This window comes from Tachyglossus aculeatus, chromosome 21 (assembly GCF_015852505.1).
Source record: "Tachyglossus aculeatus isolate mTacAcu1 chromosome 21, mTacAcu1.pri, whole genome shotgun sequence".
NCBI lineage: Eukaryota > Metazoa > Chordata > Mammalia > Monotremata > Tachyglossidae > Tachyglossus > Tachyglossus aculeatus.
In genome coordinates this window covers 79,445,146-79,466,435 of record NC_052086.1, presented here as the reverse complement: position 1 = coordinate 79,466,435, position 21,290 = coordinate 79,445,146, and the positions used below count along the sequence as shown (strand labels likewise).

The following is a 21,290-nucleotide window of genomic DNA, read 5'->3' as shown; positions in this document are numbered from 1 at the left end:
TTTCTTGTCCTATTAGCACAGATAACTCATCTATTTCAGGGAAAGGGATGGCAAGCATTGGATTTAAGGAGTGCATTTTTTTTTTTCTGTAAGAGCTTGAGAAAGCTTAAGCTCACATTGATTAAAACAGTTCTATTTTTTTTAATAATCATTTTAGCGCATCTAAGCCAAAGGAAGAAAAAGGACGTAGAAATAAGCAACACAGAATTCTAGGAAGTGGGGATTAATTGGGGTTTCTAGCCCTTAAAGAGGAAAACTAACTGCAGGTCTAGCCTTTTCAACCGGCCGTAATTACAAATGCATCATTTAGAGTACTTGATTTGCTTAAACATTTGGAAATGGTGAGCCCATACATTATTTAGGCTATTAATAAATCTAACTTCAGGATATATGGTCCTGAGCAATTATAAACGCTCAAGATTGAATGGGGTGGAGCTGGAATAGTTTGCAGGTTTTATTAAACAGAGAGGATAGCTCTCTGAAATAAAGACTCAGCACAGAAGCTGCAAAGCAATCCCCATTGTCTAGTGGACATATTGCACAGTTTCTTTGAGTCCAAGAATTCTTCTCCTCCTTCAGGTAATTTCAGGAGATTGTTCTTCCTTTGTGAGTAACCTGTGATCATAGAAACAGGAAGAGATATCTTGAAATTCCAGAAAATCCCAGTTTTTCCTGCCACAGATGAAGGGACTCTTCTGCCATTGAGGGTTTTGTTCCATGGTGTCAATCAATCAATCATACTTATGGAACATTTACCATGTACAGAGCACTGTACTAAGTGCTTGGGAGAGTACAATATAACAGAGTTGCTAGACCTGTTCCCTGCCCACAAGAAGTTTATACCACAGATGTTAGTGGTAAGCTTCTCTTTGGCTTCCTCTACAAAGAATGTGAGGCTATTAGGCTTTCTCTACAAAGAATAAGTGAAACAGCACATCAGGTGAAAATTCAACTCATGTAGACTTCTAGTCTGGACAACTCAGGTCAATATAATTTCAGGCCAATATTTTGGCCCCTGTAGGTTTTTTGCCTCTGTGATCTATGTGGTTTACCCAGTTACTCACTTAACCCTGTGTAAGCACAGCCTGGGGATATACTAGATGCAGTCTATTTAAAGATATTGAAAAATATTTCAAGATCAGCTCATCTTTTTCATTTTGTGGCTTGTTCAGAGAGCAAGTCAATTTTTAAGTTTGGATGTGAATGAACCTGTTTTGTCAACGATCAATTGAAACTACATGGTAAACAAATAATGTGAATAAAGGTGTGAATAGGTGAGCTGACATAACACCAAATCCCTGGATGCAAACCGTTCAAAGCAGAAGATATGCCAAGGTCATTTCTAGAAAGCACCAAGAAATGCTCAGGATGCTAATCTTCCAAGTGGGTATTGGCATTAGCTGCAGCAATTGGGGAATCAAATGCTTCGAACAGGGGCATGGAAATTGCTCTCCAAAAATGAGACTCTGGAATGCAAAGAATTGTTGATTCACTGATCATGGCAGTTGCTGCAATGAAAATTTTAAACACGTAAAAATGTTTGCAAATGCAGCACTGGCCAAACATGAAACAGATAAAAGGGTAAAGACTGCAGGGAAAATGGCTAACCCCCGCTTCACCTTTGAGACGCCTAAGAACATCGTTTCTTTTTGTGCATGTTCAAGGCAATTTTGGGCCAGGTGCATTTCTGAGTCTCCCTGAGGGAATAAGAGGCACAGCTTCTGACTGCAAAGGGTTTTACGCCCTTTGTGAGTGTCTGGGCCATGGCAGGGCTGGAGGGAGTGGGTGAGGAGAGGCTTGTCCAAACCACTGGCTTCAAGTGGATGGCTACCATGAGACCTGTGGAGGCAGACAATGAGCCACGAGAGAGAGTCAGGTCCAGTCAGGACCTTGGGGAAGTGGAAGGGAGATTGTGCCTGCCCTCGGTCAGACCCAAGTATATAGTCTGAACAAGCCAGTTCCATCAAATCCGTGTAGCATAACTCACTCCCTATTGGAAAGTTGCTTTTACAGCTGCCTCTTTCTCACCCAGCTGTAGAAAGATACTTTTTGTTTTGTTGGCTTCTGATGGTGCAGGCTTCAAACGAGTATCAATAAAATGGTGGAAAGTGAAATTCAGCTAACATAATTACTGGGATGGCCAACTGTGTGATGGAAAACATTACTCTCTCATTATTTTTTACTGTAACATGTGTAATTCAAGAATGTTGTATGATTAGGCAGCTTGATGAGATCAGGAGTATCTAAAAATGAGAAAAATCTCAGGCCAGGATGACAAATCCTTAGGCACAACTATAGGCCGTTCAGATCAGTAACACGGAGCCATAAGAATATATTGACTGAGGCCCAAGCTCATCAGAAGATTGATCAATCCAGCTGACTTGCATTAATTGTGAAATAGAAAGAACGATGCGATCAATGATAGGAATGAAAGTGCAGCAGTAACGATGCCACATCTAGCTAATCCAATAATGGAGAACCTGATGTATAGCGTATTGGAATTCTACCGTTAGGGCCCCTGTCACCATAAAGTATATCCTGCAATTATGGGAAAAAATTGAGCCGCAGCAGTTGAGCCAGCCTAATCAGCCCAATGCCACAGTAGTTCTACTGATTAAACACTAAATTAAGTGGCGCTCCGGCTCTGTAACCTGTCTGTATTATGAAAAATAATCCTGGTGCTAACGTGAAAAGTTTGTATTTTAATCAAAGAAAGCCATGAATATTAAAATATTCCCTGGCTATTTTAGTTTTGTTTGCTGGGAACATTTTTTTTAACAATTTATACATTGATCTCTTGCCATTAGCAATGAGGAGAAAGGACCAAATGCTACGCAGAGAGGCACTGCTCCCAGGGCTAAAAATCAATTAGACTTCATATAAGCTCAAAGAACTCTTAAGGATAGAAAATGCATTCAAAAGGCCCTGAGAGGATTCAAATTTAGTTAACTTCTCTCTAACCGTTTGCCGGAGGGCACCAACTCCATTCTTTGTTGAGCAGCACATGATGATTCCAGGAGGGGTGAGTTTAATAAGCTATGGATGCCAGGTTGGACGGTTACAAGCTTGAATCTCTTGACTACTTATGAGCACAAACCATTACCAAGGCCTGCAGCACAAATCCATTGACGGTTTATGACTAAGTGGTGAATCACCAGCAACTTCAACCAAAAATTATTTTAGCTGGGTGTTTAGAGAAAATCAAAGAAAATGCAAATTGGGCGTTAAGTCCATTCTCTCTTGACAGATTACTATGGAACTGAGAGCAGAGCATGGAGTATGGTACTTGCATTATCTGCATTTCCGGGAAGAAACCTCTAGACTTATCAACAGAATTGCTGACTCCCAATGGTAGGGCCCTCAGGGCTATAGATAAGGTCTCAGAGCTGCCAGTGTCTAAGCAAATAAGGGAAACCAGAGCGGGAGTGGGGAAAGTTTGGACTTTGGAATGCGCTGCAGGCAAAATGTCGATGTGTTTTTTGATGAAGGAGGAGATAGAGGTGACTAGGAGGGAAAGGAGGCCAAACTCATAATGGACCAAAGATTATCTTCAACTCCTGAAGACTTTTGTCCAACTATAATGATAATAATAATATGGTGGTATTTGTTTACCGCTTACTATGTGTCAAGCACTCTTCTCAGTGCTGGGGTAGATACAAGGTAATCAGGTTGTCCTAGATGGGGCTCACAGTTTTAATCCCCATTTTACAAATGAGGTAACTGAGGCATAGAGAAGTTAAATGACTTGCCCAAAGTCACACAGCTGATAAGTGGCAGAGCCGGGATTAGTACCCACGACCTCTGAGTCCCAAGCCTCGGCTTTTTCCAATAAGCCACAGGCTAAGCTATGCTAAAAATACTGCTGCTTCATCGTTAGATATGATGATGACGAGGATGGAATCTACCATATAAGACAGATGAGACTCGTCGTGAAGACTTCAGGACTGAGGAATTGCATGTGGGAATTGATTGCAGGGTTAATGTTTTTCACAGTACTCCTGGCATTCTCTCATTCCCACCAGCCGCATGGCCACTGGAACTCAAAATGCAGAGATTCAAGTAGGTAAGCAGCATGAAGCACGATAGGGAGGCCACACAAAGATTTTCCAGGAAAAAAAACACTGGTGGCCAAGTGATTGCAGCAGAGCGCTGATGTTGGGTGGTAGGTCTATGCCTTAGAAACTGTTGGGGGGGTGGGGTCTTTCAGTCAATCAATCATTCAGTGGTGTTTTTTATGGTATTTGTTTAGGGCTTACTATGTGTCAAACACTGTTCTAAGCGCTGGGGTAGGTACAAGTTAGCTAGGTCAGACACAATCCCTAAATAATAATGTTGATAACTGTGGTATTTCCTAAGCACTTACTATGCGCCAGCTACCATCAAAAGTGCTGGGATGCACACAAGCAAATTGGGTTGGGCACAGTCCCTGTCCTGCATAAGGCTCACGGTCTTAATCCCCATTTTACAGATGAGGTAACTGAGGCACAGAGGAGCCAAGTGACTTGCCCCAGGTCACACAGCAAGCATTTGGCAGAGCCAGATTAGAACCCCGGTCCTTCTGACTCCCAGGACCATTCTCTCTCTACAAGGCCATGCTGCTTCCCACTTGGCCACACTGATTCCCATTTATTGATCTCCTGCTGTGTCCAGTACCTGAGAGAGTGCAATTCAACAGAATTGGTAGACATGATCCCAACACACGAGGAGCACACTATCCTTGCTAGTCAGTTATTTTCAGGATTCTTGCTGGGTATGTCAATCAAAACCTTTAACCTCTAATGACATAGCCCGAGCAGACACTCCCCTTCTTTTAATCATGGCACCCCAGTGGTGAGATGCTGGGCAGGCTTTGGGGGCGAGTCTGCACTTGAAGCCTCCAGTGGGCAGGGAGTTGCTTTTGGGGGGTTCTATAGGGGTCTAAGCGTATACTGCCTCCCGGCAGGCAGGATAACATGAAAATCATTTTGATGCTAGGCTGCCAGGGAGAGGAGAGCCAACTGGGGCAGGCAGAGTCCATTGACTCTGTTTTTGAGTATCCTCCAGTGGTCCACAACAGGTCAGATTCTCCCAATCTTCCCCACAGGGGCAGCAGGGAAGGAATGACTCCACTACTGTGTCCTGCTTTGGTCAACCTCCTTCTTCCTCCCAGCAACAAAACAACAGCCCTCTCTCTAGCATGTAAATCACATTCTGGGCAGGAAACATGTCTACCAACTCCGCTGTATTGCTCTCTCCTAGTGCTCAGCAAACAGTGAAGTGTTCAGTAAATACCAATGATTAATTGACCCCCTCCATACCTGTTACACCTCCCCCCAAACACACACCCCTTCACTATTTGGAAGACCCACCTGCTGACCTTACAGATTTAGAATTTGCTTAGTTTGCTGCATGGAAGATCTGACATCCCGTAGGTGGCGGGAATGTTAAAGCAAAACCCTTGGGCTCTGGTGCTCTCCTGTCATGCTTGATGTAGTGAGTTTGGCCCTTCCTGCAGGGAAGACCTGATTGACACAATGGGTCTTAAGATACTGTGAAGCCATGCCTGCCCCAGGTGGATAATTAAGAAAGGTCAATGGGGTTCAGATTTGTGAGAAATTTCTAGGGCTTCTTTCATTCTTAAAACCAGTTACCGAGTTGCCTGAAACCTACTGATGGAAAAAGAAGCAAAATTTTAAAAAAACCAAAACCTAAGTAATTACTCTGGAACTGCCTTCTCACTATCTTTTGGTTTGCTTTCTTTTTTATTTTTACTATCTGTGAATTCGTGAACACAAAATTGGGCTATTTGAGTTGTGTTCCAGGGTAAATGAGACTGAATAGACTTTATTTCTTTCGTGCACAATTAATTTCAAGCCAACCTGCATAAAAGGAAGCTGAGGGTGCCGGGTTTTATAATTGCTGGAAAGCTATGCGTGCAGTATTAGAATGGAAATGCTGGGTTGCCTTTCAAGTTTTGACTAATCCTAACAGACTGACAAGCTGCTCTGAATAATTCTGTGAAGTCTTCGCAAAAGAGTTCCGATCTCTCTCCCTCCCGCCCTTTGAGATTACAGTATTTATTTGAGGCATAAAGTCAAAACACCTCAACATTTAGGAAAATGTTCTTGCTGGGGAAATGTTTCCTGTCAAGCGGCTGAAGTAATAATAGACAGCCAAAAGACATCAATGGAAAGCCAAGAGCTCAGTCCAGCAACGCTTCTGCAGGCATCTTCCTGTCAGGGCAAGATCTTAGATATGTGGCCCAGGGTAACATCAGAGATACATTTCAAGAAGGCTTCTGAGTGTCTGTGTTTCAATCTTTTTTTTATGGTATTTGTTAAGGGCTTATTATGTGTTCGGCACATCTCTAAGTGCAGTCGTCCGTAATCAGGTTGGACACAGTCCATGTCCTACATGGGGAGTCACAGTCTCAATTTTACATTGAATGAGAGACAATTTAAATGGTTTGCCCAAGGTCACATAATAGATGGCAGAATCAGAATTAGAACCCAGGTCCTCTGATCCTCAGGCCCATGCTCTTCCCACTGACTCTTCCTACCTCTGCATGAAATGACAGCCAACCTGAAACATTTTATTTTTCAGGTATTTAAGTGTTTACTATAAGCCAGGTGCTAGGGTAGATAAAAGGTAATCAGGTTGGATGAAGCCCATGTCCCACAAGGGGCTCATAGTATTACTCCCAATTTTGCAGATGAACCAACTGAGGCCCAGAAAAGTTAACTGACTTGCCCTCGGTCACCCAGTTGACACTTAGTGGAGTTGGAATTAGAACCCAGGTCCTTCTGACTTCTGGGTCTGTTCTCTATCCACTAGGCCATGCTGCTTCTCTTTTAATAACTGTGTTAATGTTATTTAACTGTTTTAATAACTGTGTTTAATAACTTTTAATAACTGTGTTTCAGTGAACCCATTTTAAACCCCTGGCTGAAACAGGGTGAGGGGAGGAAGCAGGTGGTTCTGTAAAATGGGTATGGTCACTGGGCTCCAGGGCAGGCTGTGAGGTTGGTGCTAGCAATAAAAAAGACAAGAAGCCAATCATTGGAAATTGACTCTGCCAGCCCCAAATCCCTCCCTCGTAGGATAACGGATCTACCACACCTTGCTTGATGCATGTAAAACAATGCAATGACTTTAATGGCTGAGGAATTGATAGGCAGCTATGCCCTCGGCAGAAAGTTGTTCTGTGCTCAGTGCTTTGGTAAAACCGCGGTCTGAGAAGGGAAGCTTGTCTAAAGTGGAAAAGTCTTTGGCCAGGAGGCTGACTGATTACCTGGGTCTCAAGCTCTTTCAGGGGCCAGAATGTCCATGCCGAAGTCCAATTGTTTGCCTCCAGCCTTGTTTAACCTGAGAAGTTCATCAGTGTAGACCTAATTCTTCACCCTCGTGTCTCAGCAGTAGGATTGTGGCAGAGGGGATCAGGGAATATGTTCGAAGTGTTCCTTGCTCTTTTCTTGTTTCTGTCTCTGTGGCTGTCAGTGTCAGGCTAGCTGTGTGTATCAGCATGAAATTCATGATGAGTTTCTGAAGCGGCAATTGTTTCATCATTAATTTTGTTTCCCATTCAAGTGGTTCTCATCTCCACTGCAGCACTTACTATGCATTTTGCACTGTTTTGAGCTTTGGGGTAGATACAAATTGATCAGGTCAGCTAATCACACAAGGCTTAAAACCTAAGTAGGAGGGAGTACGGGTATCGAATACACATTTTATAGTAGAGGAAACTGAGGCACAGAGGAGTCAAATGACTCACCCAGGTCACACAGTATGCCATTGGTGGAGCTGGGATTAGAACCTAGGACCTCTGATTTCATACTTCATGCTAAAGCCTTTTTTGGTTTTGTATTGCTTTGATCAGACCTCATTTTTCAAAAGACAGATGGTAGCAACCCAAAACATCTGCTAAGGTGCAAACAGAGACTAGGCTAGCAAAGAATGTTTGCTTCTCATATCGCAAAGCCTCCCTTTAGGGAAGGAGACATTTCTAAATAGTTGGTGTTTGGCTTTATCATTCCATGATTAGAAAAGAAATTGAGACCACATCAGCCAAATTTCCAGTGTACTATGGATTAGACAACCTCCTATCATGACAAGGGGATATACAAATTCAGTGCTTAGGGAAGGAAAATGAATTGTTTTTTGGTAACTATGTAAGCATGAAAAAAAAACCTTTGGTCAAGTCTTAGAATGCAAAAACACATCCATACCCATGTACCCAATATAAAAGTTGTCCAGATGCTGCAACTCGGTAGTCTCAGCTTTAAGAATCGAACAGAATTGCGAAGGCAAAGACAGTGTTTTAGAAGCAACAGCAAATAGTTGCCTTCATTCAGCTGAGGTCAAGGTATATTGTTGCCTCCGGTGAAAAAGTGTGTCACATTGTCTCACTCCTGATATATACTTGGCCTTGATAGTGAAGGATTTTTTTTTCTTTTTCCCTTCCTTCTAGATACCCTGCAGACTTTCCTCATCTGTTCACAGTCTAGCTTCCAAGCAAACATCTCAGAATTATAACCCTCCTCAAGAGAAGAAAAAATCTTCATCTTTTTGCTAGTTTTTATTGTGTGTGGGGGAAGGTTGTAAAGAAAGCTGGGGGAATGTGAAGTTTGGAATTGCTCATAAATCCATAAGAACCAGGCTGAGAACTCATCATAACCAAAAGGCTTAGGATACCACACTTCAAATCTGTTTGGACAGTGCTTGGGTATTTCAGCGCATTTCCTGTCTACACTGGTAATGTGAAATGGAAAGTAGTGTCTGATGGGCCTGGTCCGAAACTCCTCTTGGAGATAAATACAAATCTGAATTTACTCACTCATTCATTCATTCAATCAATCATATTTACTGAGCTCTTGCTGTATGCTTAACACTGTACTAACCTCTTGGGAGAGTACAGTACAACAATAAACAGACACATTCCCTGCCCACAACAATTTACAGCCTACGGAGGGGAAGACAGACATTTATATAAATAAATAAATTACAGATATGTACATAATAATAACAATAATGATAATGATGGTATTTAAGTGCTTACTATGTGCGAAGCACTGTTGTAAGTGCTGGGGGGATACAAGGTGATCAGGCTGTCCCACGTGGGGCTCACAGTCTTAATCCCTGTTTTACAGATGAGGTAACTGAGGCCCAGAGAAGTTGTGACTTTCCCAAAGTCACACAGCTGACAAGTGGTGGAGTCAGGATTAGAACCCATGACCTCTGACTCCCAAGCCCGTGCTCTTTCCACTGAGCCACACTGCTTCTCATGTAAGTGCTCCCCCTCTCAGGGTCACACCTGGAAAGTTTCCAGTACTCTACCAGACTTGACTATAGGAGGAAGAGTCAAACAGAGGCATAGCCATTCCATTCCTAGCTTGGCCAGTGGCTAGCAAATGGAAGACAGTCTGCTACAAGTCAAAACTTCCCTAGGCTGGGCAGCAGTGACATGGGAGAGAGTAGAGGGTTGAGACTCACGTTTACTGCACAGAAGGCGGCATTGGTAAACCACTTCCATATTTTTACCAAGAAAACTTTATGGATACAGTACTAGAGTGATTACAGATGGAGGTGGGGTGTACTGGGAGAGATGGGTCCATGGAGTCTCTGTGGGTTGGAGAAGATGTTACAGCATAAGACAAGACATAAGTGTTGTGAGGCTGAAGGGGGAAGAACAAAGGGAGCAAGTCAGGGTGACTCCGAAGGGAGTGGGGGAAGAGGAAGGGGAGTGCTTAATTAAGGAAGGCTTCCTGGAGAAGATGTGCCTTGAATAAGGTCTTGAAGATGGGGGGACTAATTGTCTGTTGGACTTGAGGAGGGAGGGCGTTCCAGGCCAGGGACAGCACGTGGCGTGGGAGCGGCAGCGAGATAGGTGAGATGGAGGCACAGTGAGAAGGTTACAGTTACAGGAGCGAAGTGTGCGGGCTGGGTTGTAGTAGGAGAGTAGGGAGGTGAGGTCGGAGGGGGCGAGGAGATTGAGTGCTTTAAAGACAAAAGTGAGGAGGTTTTGTTTGATGGGCAGCCACGGGAGTGTTTTGAGGAGTGGGGTGACATGTCCTGAAAGTTTTTGAAGAAGACTTTTAGAATAGTTGCCCCCAACCACCACATGTCAATCGATCAATCCTATTTAAGTGCTCAACTGTGCAGAGCACAATACTAAGTGCTGGGGAGATTACAATATAACAGTTGGTAGACACATTCCCTACCCACAATGATCTTACAGTCTAGAAGGTATATGGCCATTGATATAAATAGATAAATTAGGACTAGGTACATAAACAGCAGCATGGCCTAGTGGGAAGAACATAGACCTGAGAGTCAGAGGACCTGGGTTCTAATCCTGCTTCTGCCAATTACTTGCCATGTGACCTTGGGTAAATCACTTCTCTGTGCCTCCATTCTCTTGTTTTCCTTCCTACACTTGGACTGTGAGCCCCGTGTGGCCCAGGGACTGTGTCCAACCTAATTAACTTGTATCTACCCCAGCATTAGAACGGTTCTTGACACATAGTAAATGCTTAACAAATACCACAAAAAAATGAGAAGTCCTGTGATGCTGAGGTGGGGTGAATCAGGGGTGCATATCCAAGTGCAAAGATTATGCAGAAGGGAGTGGGAGAAGACGAAATCAGGGCTTAGCCAGGGAAGACCTCTTGGAAGAGATGTTCTTTTAATATCCTCTGAGGGGAGGGAGAGTGATCATCTATCGGGTATCAAGAGGGAGGGCGTTCCAGGCCAGAGGCAGGACGAGGGTGAGAGTTTGGTGGCGAGATAGATGAGATAGACTACCAATTTCCCTGGTCTTCCCTCCCCATTCCCATGTTTAATGTAACTGAAATATGTGAGTTACTACTGAATTTGAGCATTATCTTGGGGTTTTGTAGTTGTGTTTGGGACATTTCAGTGGTGCTTAAACTCTAGATCAGTAGCATTTCAGTCAAGGTTGCTGAAAGCTTTTCTAGTGGGAGAATGAGAGATGTGGCTTATTCAGCGTATCTACAAAACCCAGCTCAGTGATTCTTTTATTGGCACCCTGATCTCCGATGGCATAGCCTGAAATCTCTCAATTTATTCAGTGTTAATTGAGATGGTTCCACTTTTCTATAAAAACAAACCATTTTGCAACCGTCCCCCTCTTCACCCAAATGAATAAAACATGAAGATAAATTGAAGAAGGCCAGGGACTTTGCTGTCTTTGCTTATTTGGAGAGCAAATCAGCGAATGCACAATTCCTTAAGAGAGACCAGATTCCAGAAAATTTGCATTACAATGTAGAAGGGAGGAAGATTTAATTTGCCTTTGAACTACCAACTGCTCACTAGACCTATGGTTCTGTATTTGTTAGTTTTGCTGCATTTGGGGTAGGGAGACTGAAAATTAAAGTCTGTTTCATTTCACAAGATGTACTGTGAAGTCCAGAAATTAGTTCTCAGTGGAAGAGTCTCCTTCCCTCTTCCCTGTTCTCCATAACGGCCAGGTATAGGACAGTGTAGAGTTTTTTGGATTGCTCTATCTGGGCAGTTATTATAGCAAAAGCTTATGTTGACTAGAGTAGGGTGAACCATTTCTTGGTAGAGCAGAAGGAAATCCATAGGCTATAAGCTTGTTGTGGCCAGGGAATGTGTCTGTTTATTGTTAAGGTGTACTCTCCCAAGCACTTAGTACAGTGCTCTGCACACAGTAAATGCTCAATAAATGCTGTTGAATTAATTTGAATTGAATTATAGCCTGGTTATGCAGTGGGTGGCTGCTCATGAATAAGAGTTAGGCTTTAGGATAGCACCATTTTGAAACTCATTTTTTAATGTATGATCCCATTCCACCCAACACGCCCCATCAAGTTATAAAAATAGTAATTATAACAGTAATTATATAATAACAATAGCAACAGTAATATGTGTGGCATTCATTGTGTCTTTACATGTATCATGCACTGATCTAAGCATTGGGTAGATTCAGAATAATCTGGTCAGATCAGTCAGTTAATCATATTGAGAGCTTACTATGTGCAGAGCACAGTACTAAGCACTTGGGAGAGTAAAATACGCTGCTTAGAGAAGCAGCGTGCCTCAGGGTGAAGAGCACGGGCTTTGGAGTCAGAGGTCATGAGTTCAAATCCCAGCTCTGTCAATTGTCAACTGTGTGACTATGGGCAAGTCATTTAACTTCTCTGTGCCTGTTACCCCATCTGTAAAATGGGGATTAAGACTGTGAGCCCCCCGTGGGACAACCTGATCACCTTGTAACCTCCCCAGCACTTAGAACAGTGCTTTGCACGTAGTAAGTGCTTAATAAATGCCATCATTATTAAAATACAACTATAAACAGACACATTCCCTGCCCACAATGAGCTTACAGTCCAGAGTGGGAGACAGCCATGAATATTAATAAAAAGAGCACATAAGTGCTGTGGGCATGGGAGGGGAATGAATAAAGAGAGCCAGTCCAGGCAGCACAGATTCAGTCTCTAAGTTGAAGGGACAACAAATAATGAGTTCCCATTTTGCTGATGAGGAAACTGAGGCCCAGAGACATTAGATTCCCCAAGATCACAGAGCAGGCAAGTAGTGGAGCTGGGATTAGAATCCAGGTCTCTGACTCCTGTGCTCTGTATGCTCCATACTGCCTTTTCTTCCCTTTTCAGTGAGAAGTGAAACAGTGTACCTCCCAACTGGACTCAAAAACCCAAAGAACAGCAGGCTAAGAAAGCCTCATTTATCTAGGGCATCCTTGTTGCCTTCTGGTGCCTGCATAAAAGGCCTACACCTATGCCCTGGGGGATATTAAGATCTGACAGTTACTAAATTTTCTATCTTATTGTACTAATAATACCTTGGGAAAGGCTTTAGGAACAGTTTCATAAAATCAGGAACAACAGGCCATGGCATCATTTGTTAAGGATGTGTTACTAATGCATTTTAATGACATGCTTTATAATATCTTATTAAAGAACGTAAAAACATCTAATAATCATTTAATAAATATCAATGAAGCATTTACAAATTGTACCTCAATGTATAACCTTGCTGCTTACACCTTGCTAGGATTCCTGGCTCGCTTTGGCATGAGGATGCTAAAGGCGACTGCTGTTGGGAGCGTATTTTTTGACTTGGTGCCATTGGGCTATCATAGTCATTTTTCAAAAAAAAAAAATTCTTGGAATGCAGTTCGGGGCAATGGAGCATGGGACCCAAAGCAATTTTAACAGTTGTGATTCTGTTTGGAGAGCATTAAACATAATCTTCCATGAATTCATAATCCATGGCTTCTTTTTCACTCACTCTTTAAAAACATAGGGAGTTGAGGAAGAATTCCAGTGATTCATAAGGGGCCCCGTCCTGAACCGGGCCTCAGCGAGATGTTGGGGGATTGTCTGAGACCCCAATCTTCTTCCACCATTTCGCTTCAAGTGTCCGAGGAACAGAACAGTGTTTTCTCTGGAATGGAGTCCATCACACCATGACTATCCTCCCACAGGCTTTCCTATGTCTCATTGCAGTGGAGACATAAATAAAGGGAGCCAGTCCAGGCAGCACAGATTCAGTCTCTAAGTTGAAGGGACAACAAATAATGAGTTCCCATTTTGCGGATGAGGAAACTGATCATCCCTTCCCTGAAGGAACACGGATTTCCTGCAGCTGCAGGCAGGGGTAGCAAATCCTTAAGCATGATGACCTGCATTTATCTGTGGGGCTCCTCAGTGGGAGGATCTGCTAAAGCAAAGAGAGGTCTTCCACCAGCCGCCCTTCATTTTTAGAGAAGATGCTCTCATTAGGCAACCTGGAGTTTTTACGATTTGTGTCTGGATCGACCCCCATGGGTCTCTTGGGAATTTTCTGGTGAGCGAAGGCGGGGCCTTAGTATTAAAACGGACACATCTCAATGCATTCGCCGGCAGATGGTGCTGGAAGAATTCAAACATTCCCAATTATTAAACCACTGCACCTTTGGAAAACGTCTCCTGGGATTGCCTTTGCGGCAGGGTCGTGCACTCTGCTTTAATAGGCCGCCTGTGTTGGCTATAGCTTTAGAAAAGACCCCAATAACCCAATGGCAGGTTGGAGCTGCCTTGAGTTACTAGGAAGGGGATTCCTTAAGGGTAACTCAATGCGCCTTGAGACCTGGGGTCAAATTAAAGGGAGCCTTCAGCAAGGAGGTGAGTCTCTGGGGCAGTCAATGACAGTAGGTGTGAAATATTGTGAAGCCTTGATCAGAGATAAGAGATCTTTACAGATTCTGGCTTTATAGCTGCTGGTGAAGGCTTTTTTGCAGCAGTAAAAGGTAACCATTTTCAGAACCGAGGAGTAGTAAGGCCTACTTGATAGAACAGGGGTCTGGAAATCAGAAGGATCTGTGTTCTATTATCGGCTCCTCCATGTCTGCTGTGTGACCTTGAGCTTCATTTAATTTAACTCCTCTGTGACTCAGTTATCCCACCTGTAAAATGGTCATTATTACTGCAAGCCCCATAGTGGGATATGGACTATGTCCTTTCTGATTAGCTTGTATCTATTCCAGCACTTGGTGCCTGTCACATAGAAAGTGCTTAATGAATACTACAAAAAAAAAAACCCAAAACTGAGAGGCACAGCATAGGGATGTAACAAAAGCCCCATTTTATTGAGTTACTCTGTCAGTATGGGACTCTGAGCAAGAACTCAGCAGTCACCCCAGACCTCGCTCCCCAGAGGAAGACTTCTTCTAGAATGCAGATTGGTCTTCGACTGACCTGCTCACTGCTCTCCCTCACTTAACTGTAGGTCACTGTGGGCTGGGATCATATCTAACAGCCCTGTTGTGGTGTACTCTCCCAAATGCTTCCTACAAAGCTTGGGGTACAGTAAGCTCTCAATCAGTCATATTTATTGAGTACTTACTATGTGGAAAGAACTATACTAAGCACTTGGGAGAGTACAACATAATTAGCAAAGACATTCCCTGCCTATAAGGAGCTTACCTTCACTACTAATTGATTAGTAGCGGATGATGGGGCTAGTGTTGTGGCTGTACTGTGTTTCCAGGGATTACCTGCATTAAATAATAATAATAATAATAATGACCTCCTGCTTGCCAAATCCAACGGCTCATACTCTGTCCTAATCCTCCTCTACCTCTCAGCTGCCTTCGACACTGTGGACCACCCCCTTCTCCTCAACACGCTATCCGACCTTGGCTTCACAGACTCCGTCCTCTCCTGGTTCTCCTCTTATCTCTCCGGTCGTTCATTCTCAGTCTCTTTTGCAGGCTCCTCCTCCCCCTCCCATTCTCTCACTGTGGGGGTTCCCCAAGGTTCAGTGCTTGGTCCCCTTCTGTTCTCGACCTACACTCACTCCCTTGGTGACCTCATTCGCTCCCACGGCTTCAACTATCATCTCTATGCCGATGACATACAAATCTACATCTCTGCCCCTGCTCTCTCCCCCTCTCTCCAGGCTCGCATCTCCTCCTGCCTTCAGGACATCTCCATCAGGATGTCTGCCCGCCACCTAAAACTCAACATGTCCAAGACTGAACTCCTTGTCTTCCCTCCCAAACCCTGCCCTCTCCCTGACTTTCCCATCTCTGTTGATGGCACTACCATCCTTCCCGTCTCATAAGCCCGCAACCTTGGTGTCATCCTCGACTCCGCTCTCTCGTTCACCCCTCACATCTAAGCCGTCACCAAAACCTGCCAGTCTCAGCTCCGCAACATTGCCAAGATCCGCCCTTTCCTCTCCATCCATACTGCTACCCTGCTTGTTCAAGCTCTCATCCTATCCCGTCTGGACTACTGTATCAGCCTTCTCTCTGATCTCCCATCCTCGTGTCTCTCCCCACTTCAATCCATACTTCATGCTGCTGCCCGGATTGTCTTTGTCCAGAAATGCTCTGGGCATGTTACTCCCCTCCTCAAAAATCTCCAGTGGCTACCAATCAATCTGCGCATCAGGCAGAAACTCCTCACCCTGGGCTTCAGGGCTCTCCATCACCTAGCCCCCTCCTACCTCACCTCCCTTCTCTCCTTCTATAGCCCACCCCGCACCCTCCACTCCTCTGCTGCTAATCTCCTCATTACGGTACTACCTCGTTCTCACCTGTCCCGCCATCAACCCCCGGGGCCTGGAATGCCCTCCCTCTGCCCATCCGCCAAGCTAGCTCTCTTCCTCCCTTCAAGGCCCTACTGAGCGCTCACCTCCTCCAGGAGGCCTTCCCAGACTGAGCCCCTTCCTTCCTCTCCCCCTCGTCCCCCTCTCCATCCCCCCCCCATCTTACCTCCTTCCCTTCCCCACAGCACCTGTATATATGTATATATGTTTGTACATATTTATTACTCTATTTATTTTACTTGTACATATCTATTCTATTTATTTTATTTTGTTAGTATGTTTGGTTTTGTTCTATGTCTCCCCCTTTTAAACTGTGAGCCCACTGTTGGGTAGGGACTGTCTCTATATGTTGCCAACTTGTACTTCCCAAGCACTTAGTACAGTGCTCTGCACACAGTAAGCGCTCAATAAATACGATTGATGATGATTGATGATTAAATGTTCAGTATAGTGTTCTGCACGTAGGAAGTACTCAAAAAATACTATTGATTAATGGCTTTGGGCCAAGGTTTCAGGTCCAGAGGCAGCTCCAAAGTTTAGTGTAAAAAGTGATACTAACCCTATATACTAGTCCAGGAGGGCACTAAATCCAAGGCTGACACAAAATGACACTGGTCCTGGAGTCCAGGCCACAGGAACTTCTTATCCTTATTCCGTGGTATTGAGGAGTGCCAGGGAGTGGTTAATCAATCAATCAATGCTATTCATTAAGCACATACTGTATGCAGAGCACTGTAATAATAATAATAATAATAATAATGTTGGTATTTGTTAAGCACTTACTATGTGCCAAGCACTGTTCTAAGTGCTGGGGTAGATACAAGGTCATCAGGTTGTCCCACATGGGGCTCACAGTCTTAATCCCAGTTCCCTGGGAACTGAGGTCCAGGGAAGTGAAGTGACTTGCCCAAAGTCACACAGCCGACAAGTGGCGGAGCAGGGATTAGAACTCATGACCTCTGACTCCCAAGCCTGTGCTCATTCCACTGAGCCACGCTGCTTCCCTAAGTGTATTGTACTTAGGTACTGTACTGTACTTACGTATTGTACTAAGTGTATTGTATTGTAAGTGCTTGGGAAAGTACCATACACTACAACCCAACAATAAAATACAACAGAGTTGATAGACATATTACTGTCCACAAGGAGCTTACAGGGTACTGTTGTGAGCAACTTGGGGAGGAGAGGAGTTGCCTGATTTATTTTGGGTGGGTCTGTTGCCCTCCAAATCACTACTAGGTACCTACATTTTTTTCATCCAAATTGAATATGGCAATTTATCCCATTTACTAAGATGATTCTATCCAGAAATGGGACGCACAATTTGTCAAATTATTCAAATTCAAATACATAAACGGATACACTCATTACAAAATATGTTAATGTATTTTTCAGAAAACATCAACGTCAACAAATTGAAGGCCTTACACCCCCCACAATTCAGCCTGTCCTTTCACTGGTTTTCCACTATGGCATGGATCAGATCTGTGTCCGTTGACTGATTATGGACAGCAAAATCTGTGTCTTACCTTGTTCTATAACTAGGGTATTGTGTGTGTGTTAAAATGTTAAAATCTTGGCCGATCCAGGCATCTGGAGGTAGGGTAGATGGGTGGATAGGGTAGCCAAATGAAATGACTACTTTGGGGCTGAAAGGTGTATTGTCAAAATCCTAAATCAGATTTTATTCTTTCTGAAAAATCCCTTTTTCAGGTTCTTTCTATTCCCATCAGGTGGCATCTGATATTCATCCCTCCTTTAGTCCCTCCTGTGTGTGTGTGTATGTGTATGTGTGTGTGTATGTGTATGTGTATATATATATATATATACATATTTTAGTTTCTGTGTCCCCATCTGGATTATAAGCTCCTTGTGGGCAGGGAATGTGTCTACCAACTCTGTTGCATAGCATTTTCCCAAGCATTTAATACAGTGCTCTGCACACAGTGAGTATTCAACATGTACCATTGATGGACTGATTGGCAGTTAAGTTGCCTCAGATTACAATTTTCACTACAGCAAAAAAAGTTGGAATGAGCTGTTAAAAAGTTAGTTTAATTTCAGGTGCATTTTCAATGTCAGAATACGTACAATCCTTTCTTAAATAATTCAACATTTTTATTATTACATAATTTATAGTGATAACTTAATACTTTCACTTTCACCTTTAATTCACATAGAGATATAACTATCTCCTGAAATTCAAAATGTTTTGAACACGGACATTTTTATTACATCTGAGAAATTAACAATGCAAGAGCCTGAATTTTTCACTTGAAATTGTAATTATCATCATTGTTCTTATTATTACATATGCCACTTTATATATAAATGTCAGAATTTTTTGTTTTTTAACAATTTTATTATTCATTTTCTTCTCATTAACAGTGATTAATTTCCTTATCTTAATACTTTGAGTGGATTTTAAAAAGGCCCTGTGGATGGCTCATGTTAAGTAAACTGAGAACTTAGATTTCATTTTAGTTTTCATCATTTTTATATTTAATCATTTCATCATTCTCATATCATTAGTTATTAATTTTCTTATCTTGATATTTTATATGGAAGTGATTAATGGCCCATTCTGAATAATAAGCCCTAAATTTTCAGGTCAATCAAAACTAAAAACGGTTTGGTCATCTTCAGCTTAAACCAGCTTTAGGCACTGGTAATAGCTTGAAGTATCTTTCCCCAGGCCTATCTTTTAGCATTGTTGGTTTTATTAAATAAGACAAGAGAAAGTCCTTGTTAAAATAATTGCTTTGATAAAATGACGAGGAGTGGGTTAAAACATGTAAATAAATCTTTTTCACAGGTCCCACAGGTCAAATCAGTCAGTCAAGCACTGTACTAAACAATTGGGACTGTACAGCAAGCACAGCAGAGATGTTAAATATATTCCATGCTCACAGTGAGCTTATGGGTTGGATAGGGGAGACAGGCAGTACAGTAAATGAGTAAATTATGGATGTAAACATACAAGTGTGGGGCTAAGGTTTGGGTGGAATATAAAGTGCTTCAAAGATACAGACCCAAGTGCATAGGCAATGCAGAAGGGAGAGAGAATATGGGAAATGAGCACATACTAGGACCGTTCTGACCTCCTGCTCTACCCCAGCTCACATACTCACCAACTTGGACACACACTTGATTTTGTTATTTCTAGTCAGTGCACAATCTCTTCCCTTACCAATGCTGAAATCCCTCTATCTGACCACAATCTCCTCACCTGACTTCTCTCCCACACCCCCTCTCCCCATTAATCTGCACTGTTCCCCCACAGAGTCCTCCATTCTTTTGACCCCATCCAATTCTCTCAAGTCACCATGCCCCATTTAATCTCCATACCCAAACTACCACCTGTTGGCACCAAATTGACACCCTTTGTCTATCTCATATTTTGGGCAGGGATTGTCTCTGTTGCTGAATTGTACTTCCCAAGCACTTAGTACAGTGCTCTGCACACAGTAAGTGCTCAATAAATATGATTGAATGAATGAATAAGCCACAGTCACCTCCATAGTCCTGCGCAGAAGCCACGGAGTAGTGCTAGCGGAAATCTAGATATCAGCTTAACCTCGTCCATCTTAAGTTCATCCTTGCATGATTTTACTCTGCCTTTTCCTCCTCCCAGCAAAATTGTGTCTCCATTCTTATTGACTCCCATGCCCACTGTCCTTGCCAGTTGTTCCAGATATTTAACTCCTTCCTCAAACCCCTTGTTCTCCCATCCTCCCCCATCCCTTGCCCCTAATGACCCGGCCACCTACTCTAGTGAGAAAATTGAAGCCTTCAGGCATAATTTCCCTAAAACACCCCCTGCTCCTCTCCAGTGCCCCCCGACCTGTCAACTTCCATCTCTCCAGGAGTGTCTCTAGAGGAGATGTCCTGCCTTCTCTCAAAATCCACCCTCTCCACCAGTGCAATCCAACCCCATCCCTTTGCACTTTATCAAAACACTTGCCCGCTCCCTTCTTCCCTTCCCTTAGAGAAGCAGCATGGCTTACTGGAAATAATAATGATAATAATGATGGTGGCATTTGTTAAGCGCTTACTATGTGCAAAACACTGTTCTAAGCACTGAGCACTGTTCTAAGTGCTGGAAGGAGCATGGGCTTGGGCATCAGAGGATGTAGATTCTAATCTCGGCTCTGCCACTTGTCTGCTGGGTGAACTTGGACAAATCACTTAATTTTCCTGTGTCTCGGTTACCTCATCTGGAAAATGGGGATTAAAACTGTGAGCCCCATGTGAAACAACCTGATTATCCTCTATCTACCCTAGAGCTTAGAGCAGTGCTTGTCACATGCTGAGCGCTTAACAAATACCATTATTATTATTACTGACCACCATCTTCAACTATCCACTCTCTAATAGCTTTCCCCCATTGCCTTCAAACATGCTCATGTCTCCCCATCCTAAAAAGAAGTCCTTGCTTGATTCCATGGCTCCCTCCAGTTATCACCCCATCTCCATCCTAGGATTCCTCCCCAAACCCCTTGAGTGAGTTGTTTAAACCTGCTGTCTCCAGTTCCTCTCCTCTTGTTCTCTCCTTTGACGCCCTCCAATCCAGATTCTGCTCCCTTCGCTCCACAGAAATTACCCTCTTCAAGGTCACAAATTAACTCCTTGCCAAATCCAGTGGCTTCCACTCCTTCCTAATCCTCCTCGACTTCTCAGATGCCTTCGACACTGTCAACAACGCCCTTCTCCTGGAAACATTATCCAACCTCGGCTTCACTGACACTGTTCCCTCCTGCTCCTCCTCCTATTTCTCTGGCTACTCAATCTCAGTCTTTTCATAGGCTTCTCCTCTGCCTCCCACCCCCTAACTGTGGGTGTTCCTCTCAAGGTTCAGTTCTGAGTCTCTTTCTATTCTACTTTACACCCACTTTCTTGGAGAACACATTTGCGCTCATGGCTTCAACTACCACCTCTATGAAGATTATTCCCAGATCTACATCTCCAGCCCTGATCTCTCCCTTTCTGCGGTCTCACATTTCCTTCTGCCTCAGAAAATCTCTACTTGAATCTGCTGACACCTCAAACTTAACATGACTAAAAGAGAACTCCTTATCTTCCCACCCAAACCCTGTCCTCCTCCTGACTTTCCCATCACTCTAGACAGCACCACCATCCTTTCTGTCTCCCAAGCCCGTAGCTTCAGCATTATCTTCAACCCACATATTCAGTCTGTCACTAAATTGTTTCAG

General features: G+C 43.4%; 1 protein-coding gene and 1 non-coding gene across 13 annotated transcripts in view; both read left to right on the top strand.

Annotated features, from left to right (window-relative positions):
• The window catches only part of RBFOX1 (RNA binding fox-1 homolog 1), a 2,849,206-nt gene that overhangs the window by 2,048,801 nt on the left and 779,115 nt on the right, over positions 1-21,290 (top strand). The gene's annotated exons all lie outside the window — the stretch shown is intronic.
• Positions 9,272-9,409, top strand: LOC119943024. The gene has a single exon (XR_005455510.1). It is a non-coding gene; the product is annotated as a small nucleolar RNA SNORA7 (small nucleolar RNA).